The sequence below is a fragment of the Phasianus colchicus genome, chromosome 12 (assembly GCF_987193195.1).
Source record: "Phasianus colchicus chromosome 12, bPhaCol1.hap1.1, whole genome shotgun sequence".
In the NCBI taxonomy this organism is placed as follows: Eukaryota; Metazoa; Chordata; class Aves; order Galliformes; family Phasianidae; genus Phasianus; species Phasianus colchicus.
Window position 1 is genome coordinate 13,584,860 of NC_143447.1, and position 14,359 is coordinate 13,599,218.

Here is a 14,359-nt window from a genome sequence, read left to right on the forward strand (position 1 = left end):
TCCCAGCAGCCAGCAGGAAGGAGCAGACCTGGCTCTGTTCCCTGCTACTCAACCATCACTGTACAGGGCAGTGTCCCAGGAGTGACCCCAGCACTGGGGACAGCTGTCCCTCTCTACAGAGTCTCCTCAGTGCTGCTGCTCTCGTGCCTCTTCGTGATTTCAGCAAGGAAACTTAGATCCACTTGTTCAGACTTGAGTGCTTTGGGATTCTATTTATCCTGTGTATTGTGCCAGGCTCCTGCCACTTCCAGTGCTTAGATCAGTGTTGAATGTGAGATTCCAACATCATTTAGAGTGCTTGGGTAAGTGGTGTCCTACTTTCCTCCCCCTAGGACTGTATATCTTTGGGCTAGTTTGTTGTTTGTTTGTTTTTTCCTTAACCATGCTTAAAATTTCTTTTGGCCAAAGTCTCTTTTTGTGATGTAAGTGTTCTGACAAATCTGACCCTATGTTCCACAGCAGTTCTGCATGAATGAACCAGGTAGGTCAAGCAATCTTCCTCTCTGCTTCCTTCCCCAAAGTTGAAAAAAAAAAAACAAAAACAAAAGAATAACCCCACAACAACAAACCTGGTGTGCAGGACCCAGTGTGTGCTGGAGACCCTACAATAACAAACCTGAGTGCACAGCCCAGTGCTGATGAGCACTGACATAGCTTCAAATGTAGTGATGTTCCTGCTGATGCGTCCCTTCTGAGGACATCAGCATCAGCAATCCTTTTAGCTGTGAAGCAGAGAGGATGACTCATGGACCATCCCGACGCAAACAGTGTCAGTACCTTGATGGTCCATCAGGTTTCCAACTTGCGTCAGCAAAACCGGAGGTGAAGAGGGAAATGAGCGACAGCACAACCTGAGTTTGAGGAGAGGAGAGCAAGTGCTATGGAAAATAAAACTCCTACTGAGCCTGTGTCCCCACTCCTCACCAGCCCCATCCTGCTGGGAGAGCCAGCTCTCAGACCTTCAGGCACAGAATGTTCCTGTCACTTGTAGACATTATAAATGTTGACTCTTGACATATTCTCCAATGGGCTCCAAATTCTTTCTCTGCCAATGGCCTGAAAGCATCTTCCCTGCCTCTCTGCAGAGGCTTTCTGGGCCTGGTTCTCCGGGCATTGTGGGACATGTGTCCTGAGTTGGACTGGGAGTTTGTTCTCCCTGCAAATCCCTCTCTTGAGTCCCATTCAGCCTCCAGTGCCACCCCTTTTCCCCTTTGGTCCCTCCTTGGGGACCTGTTAGGATGGTCCTGCCCTGGCAGGTGTGGCAAGGTTCTCTTTGAGAAGAGCACAGGTGCCTGGAGAAGTTCAGTTTGCTGTGAATCATGGGCTGCTGGTGCAAGAAACCCTCCTTTCGTTGAGGCCAGAAGCAGACCAGAAGTGGTGAATGTGAGAAAGCTGCTAAGAGCAAACTTCAGATGATGTGAATGCACTTGCAATAATTAATGGCTCTTTTTATCTGAAGGTGCTTAAAAACTGACATCTTCTGGAGCCATGAGAGTGAGATCTTTAGGATAAACAAGGAAGAGTGTTTCTTTTTTTAAAGATGTTTCAACTGATGTAAGAATTTAATATATCCCTGTGCGTCTCTCCCTGCTTGAAACCCTTAGGAGAAGAAAAACTGGTGAGAGAGAAAGGGCTTGGTTTGGATCCAAAGGCAGCCGGGCTGGAGCACGACCTGTGATTCAGATGTCACCTTTGCTGAGTGCTGAATGGGGTGAAGAGCCCCCTGTTCCTGCTGCAGGGTGCTTCACACCTGCATCCTTCCATCCTCCATTACTGCCCCAGTCTGGTGGGATACCCTTCCCCCAGGTAGCAAACCTGATAGAGCTACAGGGAGAACAAGTGAGTATTGAACTGGAGCTGGGCTGTAATGATCTGAAAAAAAGAAAAAATTAAATCTGGTTTTCGATGCCTCAGCCGGATCTTAAAAAGGGTTTCACTGTTCCTAAAGCAGAAATGTAAGAGAATGCTCTGCATCTGTTTACCGTGCAGAAGGGTCAAAAAAGGCTCTTCTCCCCCCCAGGGTCCCTGCAGTTTCTCTAGCAGAATTAAAAGGCACACGCAGAGCTGTAGCAGCAGGGTGAGGAGGAGAGCAGAGCAGAGGGAACAGAAGCACCAAACTTCGTTTCATCCCACCTGCGCTGCGGTGCTGACTTGCCCTGAAGAGTTGCAGGAAAATCCTGTGTAAATGGAACATAAATGTTTTATGAATTCAGCCCTGGTGGAGTAAATTAAAGGGTCATTAATGGCCTCATTAAAGAGCTTTGCACTTTGTTCTGAATTATGAAAGCTATCATGCAATGTTAAACTAAATGGAGTTTTCGTCAAGATTTTGAAACTCTTTAACTAGTTCTCTTACCCCCCCCCCCATTCTTTTCTTCCCTTTCTTTTTTTTTTTTTTTGTTGATGAGAAATGTCTTTTGAGGGAGCCGCCTGTAGTGCTACAAACTAGATTTCAATTATAAATCTTCTTATGCTCCACTAATTGCCCAGAATTTTTCTCGAGAGCTGCCTGAGGTTAATGCTGATGAAGAAAGAACCCTTTTGTCTTTTCTTGAACTGGGGCCTCCCTCACTGCCTCTGGCGAGATGTCAAGCTGGGAATTACCTCCAGTGACACCCAGATGGTACATGGAAGGGACAACAGATGAATTGGTCACAGCTTCTTCTTGGCTCACTGCGGGTTGGGGAGAAGCCTTCAGATTCTTCAGGGCTGCCAGCTGACCCTGGCCCAGAGAAGTGTTAGAGTCCATCTCCTCCGTTTCACTCTTCCACTCCAAAAGAGTGGCGGTGCACTGGCACAGCTGCCCAGGGAAGTGGTGGAGTCACTGTCCCCAGAGGTGTTCAAGAACCGTGGGGATGTGGCACTGAGGGACGTGGTCAATGGACATAGCAGGGCTGAATCAACAGTAGGACTAGATGATCTTAGGGATCTTTTCCAACAAGCCCTCCCTGCCCCACTAATGTGCTCATTTCTTTGACTTGTTGACTTGCCCTCTGCAAATTCTTTGCACAGCGACACGACAAATTAAACCCCTTATTAACTAATTAAGCTATTTCTCCAACCAGGCAGGAAGGCGAGAGAAGGTTGTTATTCTTTCTATTTTTAAATACCTGCAAGAGGCACACGTGTCTGAGATGCGTGGTGGACGACTCCAGCTGAGCTGTACCACTGCAGCCTGACACCTCTACAACAAAACCCATCAGGGATGGAGCTTACTTGTTTTCCTGTTTAGTTTGCACATCTGGGGGCAATTTTGGTGTCCAAAAAGGCTTCCTGTACCTCCAGGTGTTCAAAAACCATGGAGATGTGGCACTAAGGGATATGTGGTTAGAAGCATGGTGGAGGTGGGTTGACAGTTGGACTGGATGACCTTAGAGATCTTTTTCAACCTTGATTCTGTGATTCTTTAATGGGCCTTGTAGTGTGGGGAAGGCACAGAGCTCAATACTGCAGCCTGCGAGCACACGTTTACTTCGAAGTTGGTGAAGTTTTCTGGCATTTTAGCAAAATCAGAGCTGAGCAGCAACCTGCCCTACACCAGGGATGTCCTTTTCTGGCCTCCTTGCAGCTCCATCATCCCTCTTGCTTCTGAGCACGGCACCATGCACGGACCCGAATGCAGGTAGGTGTGACCCTCCCTGGGTCTGTGGGCTGAAAGGGGCTTGGAGCTGTGATGGTCCACAGTTGCAGAGGGTTTGGGGTGAGTGCTGTGGTGGGAGCGCCTGCAGAGTGTGCTGTGGCTTCAGGGATGCTGTGTGCCTGGGAGCTGGGATGGAGGGGTTTGTGGTTTTCCTTAGCTGGTGGCATGGTGGAAGGGTTCTTGGGAGAACACAGCACAGCTGGTGCAGCCCTGGGTGTAGAGAGCTTCATGCATTTGTCTTGGTCTGCACAGACAGGAGATGCGAGGGCAAAGGGAGCCTGAAGGCTCCTTGGGCAGAGAGATGGCTGCAGGCACACCTGAGGAACCCCAGAAATGCTTTGCTGTGGTGTTTTCAGTGAAGTGACTGATGGGAACTGAGGGAGGAGGATGGATGTGGGTGGGGAGCGGATTTAGGAAATGATTTCATCATTGATTAAATTTTCTACGTGCTGAGACTTTGCAGAGGTTGGGGAAAGAGCAGTGAGAAGATGTCACCAAAAGATCCCATTGCCAGCTGTGGCTGAAGGGAAAAGAGATGGAGCTTGTGAGGTCCTTGGCCATGCAAAGCCACACTGGGAGAACGTGGAGCAGGGACAGCAAATCCCACCTCGTCCGTGCCTGAAAATCTTTCCCCTGTCTAATGCATTACTGCATGCTTATTCCTATAACAAATAACTGAGTCAGCGGGAGAAAACCAAATTCAATTTATGTCCCAATCCAAGCAAATAGCAAAGACTGCCAAATCCGACAATAAAAAAAACCACAGTGATCTCAGATGTTTCTCTCCTCTATAATAAGAGGGAGCAGCACAGCGTTTGGCCGAGGTGCCGATATGGGGGGGGACGGAAGAACGCAGGGGACAGCATTGTGCAGCACTCTGTGCAGGGTGTGCTGAGGGATAGAAGCCTGGGAAAGAACACCTCAGCTCTGCGCTGCTCCCAGCCCGGCTGCAGGTGCACAGTGGCACCAAAAAAAGCATTTTGCTGTGCAGTGGCATGGAGCTGATGTCTCCACCATGTGCCTGTCCTGACATAGGTGATGCTGAATCTCTGGGTTTCCAACAGCGATAGTAGATGGCTGAGAGGAATTAAAGGAAAGGTACCTAGGCACTTTGATTAACTGCTTTCCTAGAAGAAGGCATTTAGCGAGCACAACTGAGCTATAAATACCCTATAATGTTGCTCTAATACATGAAACAAAACAGTTGACGTTGAGCTGGAATGAAGTTTTATTGTTTTCTCTGTTCATCACTGAGCTGTGAAATTCCAACTTTGTAGGGTGTGCATTTGGTGTGTGCTGGGTCCATACAGAGAGCAGGGGAATAAGGTGCCCAGTGTCAGCTCTCCTTTAGATGTATGCTTCGTTCCCTTATTTGCTTTTTAGCCATACAAACCGCAGAAGAGCAAAAGGGAGAGGAAGGAAACATTATTTCTGGTCTGGGCTAGGAACAATTTGGTCTCATTATAATCTGATTTCACCTGTTACTAATTTTCCTCTGGTTGTGAGGGCTTGGAATTGTTTGTTTGGTAAACAAAGAGGGAAGAAGAGCTGTTGGATGTTGCTTAGTGTGAGGTAATGATAGTGAGGGCACTCCAGGTGACATGAGTGGTGCCGGAGGTGGGAGAAAACTCTGACCCCATGCAGTGCCCTATGGAGTTCAGAATGGGGCAGAGGGTAATCCCCATTGCCTCCCATCTCTGCAGTGTGTGTGGAGCTCCTTACTCCTTTATGGAGCTGTGGTGGGGAAATGGGAAAGCACAGGTGTATGGGGAATTCCCAACACGATGCCAAGTCCCCACCCTACAAATCAGTTTGCATCCCTCCATTGCTATCCTTCCTAGTGTAGTCCTGTTGCTGTGACAAATAGTTTGGGTGATGTGAGCTGCTGAAAAGAAATGACTTTATTAGGCGAAAACAGCCTGTGAACCTCCTGGAACAAGCAGACTGTTTAAATGACTCCAGATTGCACGGGAAGGCGGCTGCTCCCCTAAATCCCACAGCGTGCCTCAGCCGGGCTGCAGCATTGCATGGCACAGAGCATCACCCTCCACGGCACAGCTACTGCCTGGGGATGGAGTGAGTGTGAATAAATCCTCAGCGCCAGAGCTGCTTTAGCATGCCTCTAATTGGAGCCATAAAGTTAAACCTGGCCGCTTAGGGTTCTGCTGGGAACTGGGGCTTCCATTTGCAGGCTCCCCCGTGCAGCTAAAGGGCACCGCGCTTGCTAATAGGTGTTAAATTGGTGCATCACTTTTTAATAAGCCTCCTAATGGCATGATGCAGTTCCTTGGCAGCTCTGGGCTGCCTCCATTACGGTACCCACATGCTGGGGTGAGTGATGGAAGGCGGAGTGCCAGGTACCAGAAGGTTGGAGATACACGGAGCCAAGGGATGCACCCAGCTCCTGTGCTCCCCTGTGTACTCCACCAACTTCATTGTCTGGACTGCCCCTACCATCAGACCAACCTCATCATCGGGACCATCCTGTTTGTGATGGTGCTGCTGAGGTGTCACATCAAGGATGATGGTCCTCCTGTATGCATCACCATCCCTGCTCTTGGGCTGTCAGAGCGATTCCAGATTTTGCCTTTCTCCTGCTTGAAACTGAGCAGGATTTGAAGTGGTGCCCGGCTGAGCTCAGCCCTGTCCCTGGCTGCAGGATGGAGATGCCTTGGGGATGATGCTGCTGAGCCCCATGAGACGGGCGATGGGTCCAAGTGCCTGCCTGCCTGCTGCTATTTCTGCACAATATTTCTGCTTTGCTGTGCATGATAAGTTGTATCTGGGATGGCTCAGTCTGGAGAAGATGAGGATCAGGGGAGGCCTTACTGCTCTCTACAACTCTCTGAAAGGAGGTTGTGGCTGGGTTGGGAACCTCTTCTCCTGGGTAGCAGTGATAGGATGAGAAGGAATGGCCTCAAATTGCTCCAGGGGAGGTTCAGATTTGATATTAGGAAGAAATTCTTCTCAGAATGAGTGGTGGAGGCATTGGAACAGCCTGCCCAGGGAGGTGCTGGAGTCACTGTTCCTGGAGCTGCCCAAGGAAAGGAAAGCTGTAATACTTAGGGATGTGGTTTAGTGGGTAATGTTGTTGGTAGGTGGGCGGCTGGATTAGATAATCTTAGAGATCATTTCCGACCTCAGTGATTGTATGATTAACAAAATGTAAAGCTTGTCTGTCCCCCCATTCCAAAGGGGTTCCTCTGATCCTGGTTGCTAACCCATAAGTGACAGTGGGGATGTGACTGAGAACTGTCCTGGCAAATGCAGCTGGCTGGATCCAGGAGGGAAGTTTCCAGGCTGCTTTAGCAGAAAGGGCTGGGTTTCCAAGGAACAGGCTTTATTTTTATATAATCCCTCTGCTTTGGGGAGTTGGAGGGGGTTTGTTGTTAGTAATTCAGAGGAGGGTGGTTAGAAGCGCTGTGCTGGCCTGGAGATGAGTGTGCCCTCAGAATTTACAAGACTCACAAGCAGAGAGCATTTGCTCAAACTCTGCTCCCCTTCCTGGAGATGGGACAGGGCAGGACTCAGGCGGATGGGATTTGTCACCTCCAGACCAGCAAATCAGAGGCCAAAGTGGTGGAAGGGAATGGATGCAATTTTTGTCAGCTCCATCCGCGCCGGCGAATGCAGATCATGAATTACACACCCGCCAGATGACAGGCTGACATTTTAGCTCCAAACATTCTTCTATAATTAGAGAATCTAATGCAATACAGGGAATGGCTCCATTTTACACACACATTATCGTAATGCCTTTAAATAAGATAATTGATTATGCCTCTGCATAAGAAAGTAAAATATTCGGTGTAATTAAAACCGACATTCAGATTTTGGCATGCTGACAGGTGAGGCCATGTGTCATTTTATAAATCCTTAAAGTGATATTCACACCCACATTCGAGTTTCTGAAGTTTAGGGAAAAGAAGAAAAGAAATCCTCAGTGCTGAGTTGTTTTTTTTTTTAATCCTGAGTTCAAATGTGTTTTGAAAAGAGGGATTTCTTTTTATTTTTTTCTCCTTCAGCTCTCATTTGTCTTCATTTCAGCCTCGTATCATCAGCTGACAAAGCCCTGCAGTCATGCTGCTGTGAGCAGGGATGCCCAATCCTCTGAAGAGATGCAGGTTTCAGCACCAAACCTCTGCCTGATGCTGATGAGCTCTCGTGGAGCACAGACCTTCGTGTTGGAGGTGGGAGAGCACCTTGTGGTGCAGCAGCTGCCAAAAGCCCTGACATCCCAATGAGGGATGGATGAGAAACCCCAACTTCGTGTGACGGGTAAAGGTGTGGGCCAGATGAGAGGGGGGTGACATGGGGACAAGGCCCTGGGGATTGCTGCCACTTGGAGGAACAGGAGCATCTTAACCCTTTATAGAGCTTTTGTGCCAAGGAGTGAGGATTTGTTGCTTCTCCCATCCGTTTCTGTGGCTGGAGGTGCCTCGTGAACTGTACTTCTGAGACAACCAGTGCCCAGAACTACTCAGGACCGCCTATGAAACCTGCTGCTGGGACTCCATCCTGCTGCTAATGGAGAAGGTCCTCCCCTATGAAGACAGGCTGAGGGAGCTGGGCTTGTTCAGCCTGGAGAAAAAGAAGGCTGTGGGGTGACCTCATTGCAGCATTTCAGTACCTAAAGGGAGCCTACAGAGAGGAAGGGAATCAACTCTTTGAAAGGGTAGATAACTACAGGACAAGGGGAAATGGTTTTAAGTTGAGGGAGGGGAGATTTATGTTGGACATCAGGGGGAAATTCTTTACAGAGAGAGTGGTGAGGTGCTGGAACAGCTGCCCAGAGAGGCTGTGGATGCCCCGTCCCTGGAGGTGTTCAAGGCCAGATTGGATGGGGCCCTGGGCAGCCTGGTCTAGCATTAAATGACGAGGTTGCATGTGGCAGGGGGGTTGGAGATTCATGATCCTTGAGGTCCCTTCCAACCCTGGCCATTCTGTGACTCTCTGAGAAGGTTTGTAAGACAACTCCCCACCACAGTGGGGTCGTGCCTCCTGCAGTCACTGGGTTGGTGGTAGGGCCAGAGGTTGGGATTCTCAGTTGTGAGAAATCCTCTAAGTCAAGGCTGATGCTAACCTGATGCTTCAATATTTGCCAACTGCTGCATCTCCTAACTTTGCAAGCAGAGCCTTGAATACTGTCAGCATATTTAAATCTATCCTTATTGTCCCATAGCATGTTTCTGGTGAGATTTGGGCAAGATCTGGGCAAAGAACCTCTGTCCTTTCTGCTTTGCATCCATCTCTGTCCTCTTTGAAGGTGACACGGTGGTGTATCAAGGCTGTGAATGTTAAACTGTCAGCTGCCAGCCTCAGAGCTGGCTGTAGAAGCCAACTCTAGCTTCCTCCATACCACTGCATCCTGACTTGGCTGGACAGGGTGAGGGCAGGGATTGCCCATAAGCACCACATTGGAGAACCCTCCCTGGAAGGATGTGAGTTAAGAGGAGGTGCTTTCTCATTTCCATCCTCATTCATATTACCATTCCCATCCTACTCCTACCTCCATCACCATCTATAACCCCATCCCTTTCCCTATCCATAACCTTACCTTCCTCCCCATCCTCAGCTTTATTCCCATTCGTAACTTCATCTCCTTCCTCATCCCCGTTCTCACCCATAAGCCCATTCCTATCTCCAACCCCATTTCTACCTCTATCTCCCCATCTCTTTCTCATTCCCATCCTTACCCATAACCCCATCTTACCATTCCTTTCAATCCCCTTTGTGCAGGATTCTGATGAAGGCAGGAGGAGGAGGAGAAGCCGAGGCAGTGGGCAGCTGCCTGCTCCACTGCCATTAGCGATGCGCTTTGCTTTCTCCCTCTATTTAGGCCATTATTCCAGGCTCACAGGGCTGTGGTTGGCAGTGCGGGCGCCGGGCCCCGCAGGGATGCAGGCCCAGCAGCCAGCCCTTGTATCTTCCTCCACTCTTAAGTGGGCTGGTAAAGGAAACCACCCCCCTGTGCCTGCAGAGCAGAGCAGTGTTAAGTCGGCTTGTTTAAAAGGATTGCAGCTTTCTTTTGGCACTGTGACAAGCAGGGATGATGGCAAAAGGTCTCTTTTCTCACTGCCCCATCACTTCTTATTGTGTGATGCTAACAGAGCATCGCATCAGTGCAGCCCTCCCCATGTATCCAGCTCCTCCAGGTCAATCATATGCGCAAGACCCTGGTGATGACATCCCGCTGCCAAGTGCCACATCCCTCAGCTGCTGTCCCCCGGTGCTGTCTCACGTTTGGCACCTGTGTTCCCCATTTCCTCCACCCGCGCCTGCTCCTCACCCTCGCACACCCCCAGTGATGATGCAGTGCGCGGAGGAGCAGCATTAGTCACTGTTCTGTAGGAAGAAGGCTGTGAGCAGAGGAGGAGGAGAAGTGAAGCCACAGTGCAGAGCCAACAATCATCCCTCTACGTGTGGTTGGGGCTGAAATAATGGCACTGGGCTCAGGCAGTGCCCTGGAGCTGGGCAGATGGGAGAATCCAGCTAGGATGACCCAGAGAGGGGGGAAGTGGTGTGAGAGCACAGGAAGCATTGCTGCTGAAATGTTTCCCCTGGGATGGAGCTGTGGATTTTCTGAGCATCCTTTCTTCAGTAGATGGAGCCTGGCTGGAGGAGATGGGCTGCCCATGGGGCAGTGAGATGCCTTGGGGGTCTGTGGAGAGGTCTCTGCAGAGGTGTCCCCTGGGGATGTTCCCAAAGCCATTCTCTGCCTGGCCCAGGGCCACTGCACGTTCCTGGGTGAGAAACGCAAAGCTCAGCCCTGAGATGAGCTCTGCTTAACAGCCACTTCCCTACTTGCAGCTTCGAAGTCCTGCAGAGTGTGTGGGCAGCAGACTGGAGGAGCGATCAACCACAGAACACCATCTCCTTCCTTGCAGATATGCCTCAGTCCAGCCAGCAACAAAGCAGCAGCTGCCCAATTTCCATGGCTGGTGGGAGTGCAAAGCCCTCTCCTCCCCATATTCATCGTTGTCACTGCAGATTCTGCTGTAGCCTCCAACTGCATGTAAGTCAGGACTGTGCCGTGCAAATGGATGGGACTCAGGGAGCATCCCTGCACCATGAGCTGCTGCCAGGACCTGCTCTATGTCTTCATGTCACACGTGTCCATGCGTCTGCATTTAAGCCTATTCCTGACTTGCCCAGTACACACAGGGATGCTGTGCGTGCTCCATGCTTTATGTATGTTAACTTTTTGTTGTATCCAGACCCTCTTCCACCACACGCATCATCGGGTTGCTGATTGCTTTCCCCATGGTGGGCTGGACTGTGAAAACCATTGGGCTGCCAATGTACCTGTGGATCCTGGGACACCAATGCACAGGTGGAGAGCTAATGAATCACAACATCCCTCATGCATTAACTTCTCTGAAATGCAAAGCACTCCCTTGATATTTCAGCATTTTCCACCCAGTCCAAAGCAAAACCCGATAGGTAGAGAACAGTGGGGAGCTGCACAAGGTAACACTTCCACCTTGTGTCTGGTACAATGATTGCATCAGCATTCATTACAATGGAACTTGCTGCCCTTTAAAGCAGTTCAGCACATGCTGTATCCTCAGCTTTCCTGCTTCTGATTGGGTCTGCACTGAACTGCTTCCTTGCATGCATTCAAAACAGTTTGTAATTAACAATCACATTGTTTTCCTTTGAACATCAACAGAGATGCAGAAAACAGAGATTGGGAGCTGAGATGTTGGTACGACTGGGTATTATTCTGCTTTCATGAAATGACTTTTCCTATTTTGTTGCAAATTTAGTGCTGATGAGAAGCTGGGCCAGTGTGCAGGCAGCCGGGAGGCTTCACTCACCAGTTCATGGACAAAATTCTCTCCTATTGCTATAGGGAAGCAGGAAATTTGAGCTTGGATGCCTTGTTACCTTTGCCCATGCTGAATGCATTCTGGACACCATTGCCCCATTCACAAAATAGTACTCAGCAGAAAAACCTGAAGAGAAGGATGAGGAAAAGCAAGACTGTGCAGGCTCCTGAGCTTCACACTGTGTTGGAGTAGAGCGGCTGCGTTTGAAGCTTTGGCTCTGTGAACAAGAAGCAGATTACAAACTTCTTCAGTTCTGGTGCAGAGCTTGGATGGGAGGATTGCTCCCTCCATCTGTTCTTCACATAGGCAATCTGCCTTCGAAAGCCATCACTGCTTAAGTATGAAGGAAGCGTAAATGCAGGAGCACCTGAATATTGTTTAACAGATGGGGACACACATTTTTCAGGCAGAGATTTCCTTTCCATTGCCCCACTTATTTCAGAGGTGTTTTTCAGGACCATCCTTCCAACGCCTGGAAATAGGATCCCAGCCTGCAGTTTGTGGCAATGGTAGTTAATTTTCAGCAGCTAACTTTGCTGTGAACACTCTTGTGACATTTGTGAAATTTGCTTTCATCTCTTTCCCTTCCAACTAAGCTCACATTTTTCATCAAAGCCTTCCAGGAAGATCACACTCCATGCCACACTCTCCACCCTGGGAATGAAGTGGCTGGAGTTCATCCGTGCCATTCTGAAACGCTCAAGCAAACCAATAAAGCACACAGCCAGGCTGCAGCCTGGGAATGCCTCTGCCCACATGCACATCTTCTCTCCCTGCAAGAGCTGCCCTTCTGTTGATGATGCTCACTTGTTCTCGCCCCTTTTGCATTAATACATACAACGCAGTGGCTTTCAGCTTCATCAACCCAAGGACCACTACAAATCTTCCGAGGGGAATGCTGTTGTAGACTGCTGAGTGGCAGAAACGAAATTACTTTTCTTTGCAACTTTTTGATGATTCCATGCAAGCAGATGGTGGACCCCATACCTCAGGGACAGCACATTGAAGCCACCACCTCACTGAGTTGATAAACCAACAGAAATGTGTCATATGGACCCCTACAGAGCCCATCTACTGGGAGAAGTCACAGCTGGCGAAGAGGAGGAAGAAAGAATTGAAAATATAGGCACAGAGGATGGACTTCAAATTTCTCAGTTTTCATCTCACTTCCCCTTCCCATTCTTTAGTCATCGTATTCTTTCCGGAAGAAAGTGGCTGTTGGAAAACAGAGAGAGAAGACGACAAACACTGCTGTGGAATTATTTAACGAGCCAGAATGAATTGCATTTGAAATCATTTAAATGGGATCTGGGAGTATTTAACTGCAGCACAGGAACTTAACAAGAGTGGGAAAGGATTTTGTGCTAATTGCTGGCAATGATATACCTACGGAGAGAGAACATGCAGCAATTAGTAAGCAAGGCTGTAATTTCAGCCTAAGGTCCCTGCCTGCCCTGGAATATGGCATGGATTATCTGCTGAAAGGAAGACAGGGGCCTTGGTCTGCATGTGACCAAAGGGCAGCAGATGAGTTTCTCATTTAGAAGTCATTAGCCAAGAATGTCACACAAGAGATGGGTCTGCTTAGACCCCACTGCATCTTTCCCAACCAGTCTTGGCTCAAATTGACAAAACTGAAGGAAACCCAAAGCCCCATCCCAACACGTGCTGTGCTGCTTTGTCCCTTCCTACCTGCAGGGACTGATCCTGCCACCAGCCCTTGCTCAGAGCTGTAAATCTACATAGAGCGCAGTGGGCTGAGGACCAACGTGGCCATTGCTTGCTGGGCAAGGAAACCAGGGCATTCTTGGTGCTTCTAGGTTTGGGAAGCAGGGTGAGCAGGAAGTTGAGCTGGAGAACAAGGACCTATCTTTCCTATGGAAGTACCCATACAGTCCCAACTGTATAATGCCACTGTTCTGAACCTGCGTACCTAAGGCACAATTGATGTTCACCAACATGTCCACAACCTCAGCCCAGAAAGAACCATCCAACATAGCACCAGGTGAGACCAGGTGTTCTTCTAAGGCAGAAAGCCACCCTGCCTGGCTGAGCCTCTGCCACCTGACTGTGGCACACAGCCTCTGACAGCCTCTGCTCATTGTTTTCTATCTCCGTTCTCTCCCTACGATGCCTCTGTCTTTGGTTTTTGTCTTTCAATCAGTTTTCATCTCAGTAATTCCCATTCAGTGGTTAGTCTCTGATCTTTCTAATTGAGATCAGAGCTTCATGTAATAGGGAGGGGGGAGGGAGACTATTTTTAATTTGCTACGTTCCCATTAATAACAAGTTCTAATTAAAAAACCTCCATCTTCCATCCTCCCAAGTTCAGAGGAAAACTCTGCGACTTCTGTTGGAATCTTCTCCTGATAAATTGGTACCACAGCCTCCTAGAACAGCTGGTCCTCTTTAGCAGGCATCGTAATTAATGGGAATAATAAATGCATTCAAAGCAGGTTCGTAACCTTCCTTTCTGTGCACTCAGGCTTCTCTTTGCATTGTGAGAGAGACACATCAGCATCTCCACTTCACAAACAAGCCCAGCAGAGCTGCCTAATTCTAAGAAGCCCAGGTGCCAGTGGTAGCCACTGGGCCATCACAGCCCTTGTGATACCCTTTGTGCAGGGCTCCATTTACACCAGCTGCTGGCTGGGGCTGCCTTGGGGTGCAGATCAGCTGTGCTAGTGATAGACAGACTCTTGCTCTCCCTCTTTGCTTTTGTTCATTGCTACTGAGTTAATGGATTTGTCTCAGGAGCAGCCAAACCAGGAGCCATCAACACAGATATCCCCAAGATGAGCAATCTGTCCTAAGCAGTGATTTCAATTAAAGGGTCATTAGCGTGAAATCTTATCCCACCCAGCTCCCATTTGCCAGCAGGAGGTCC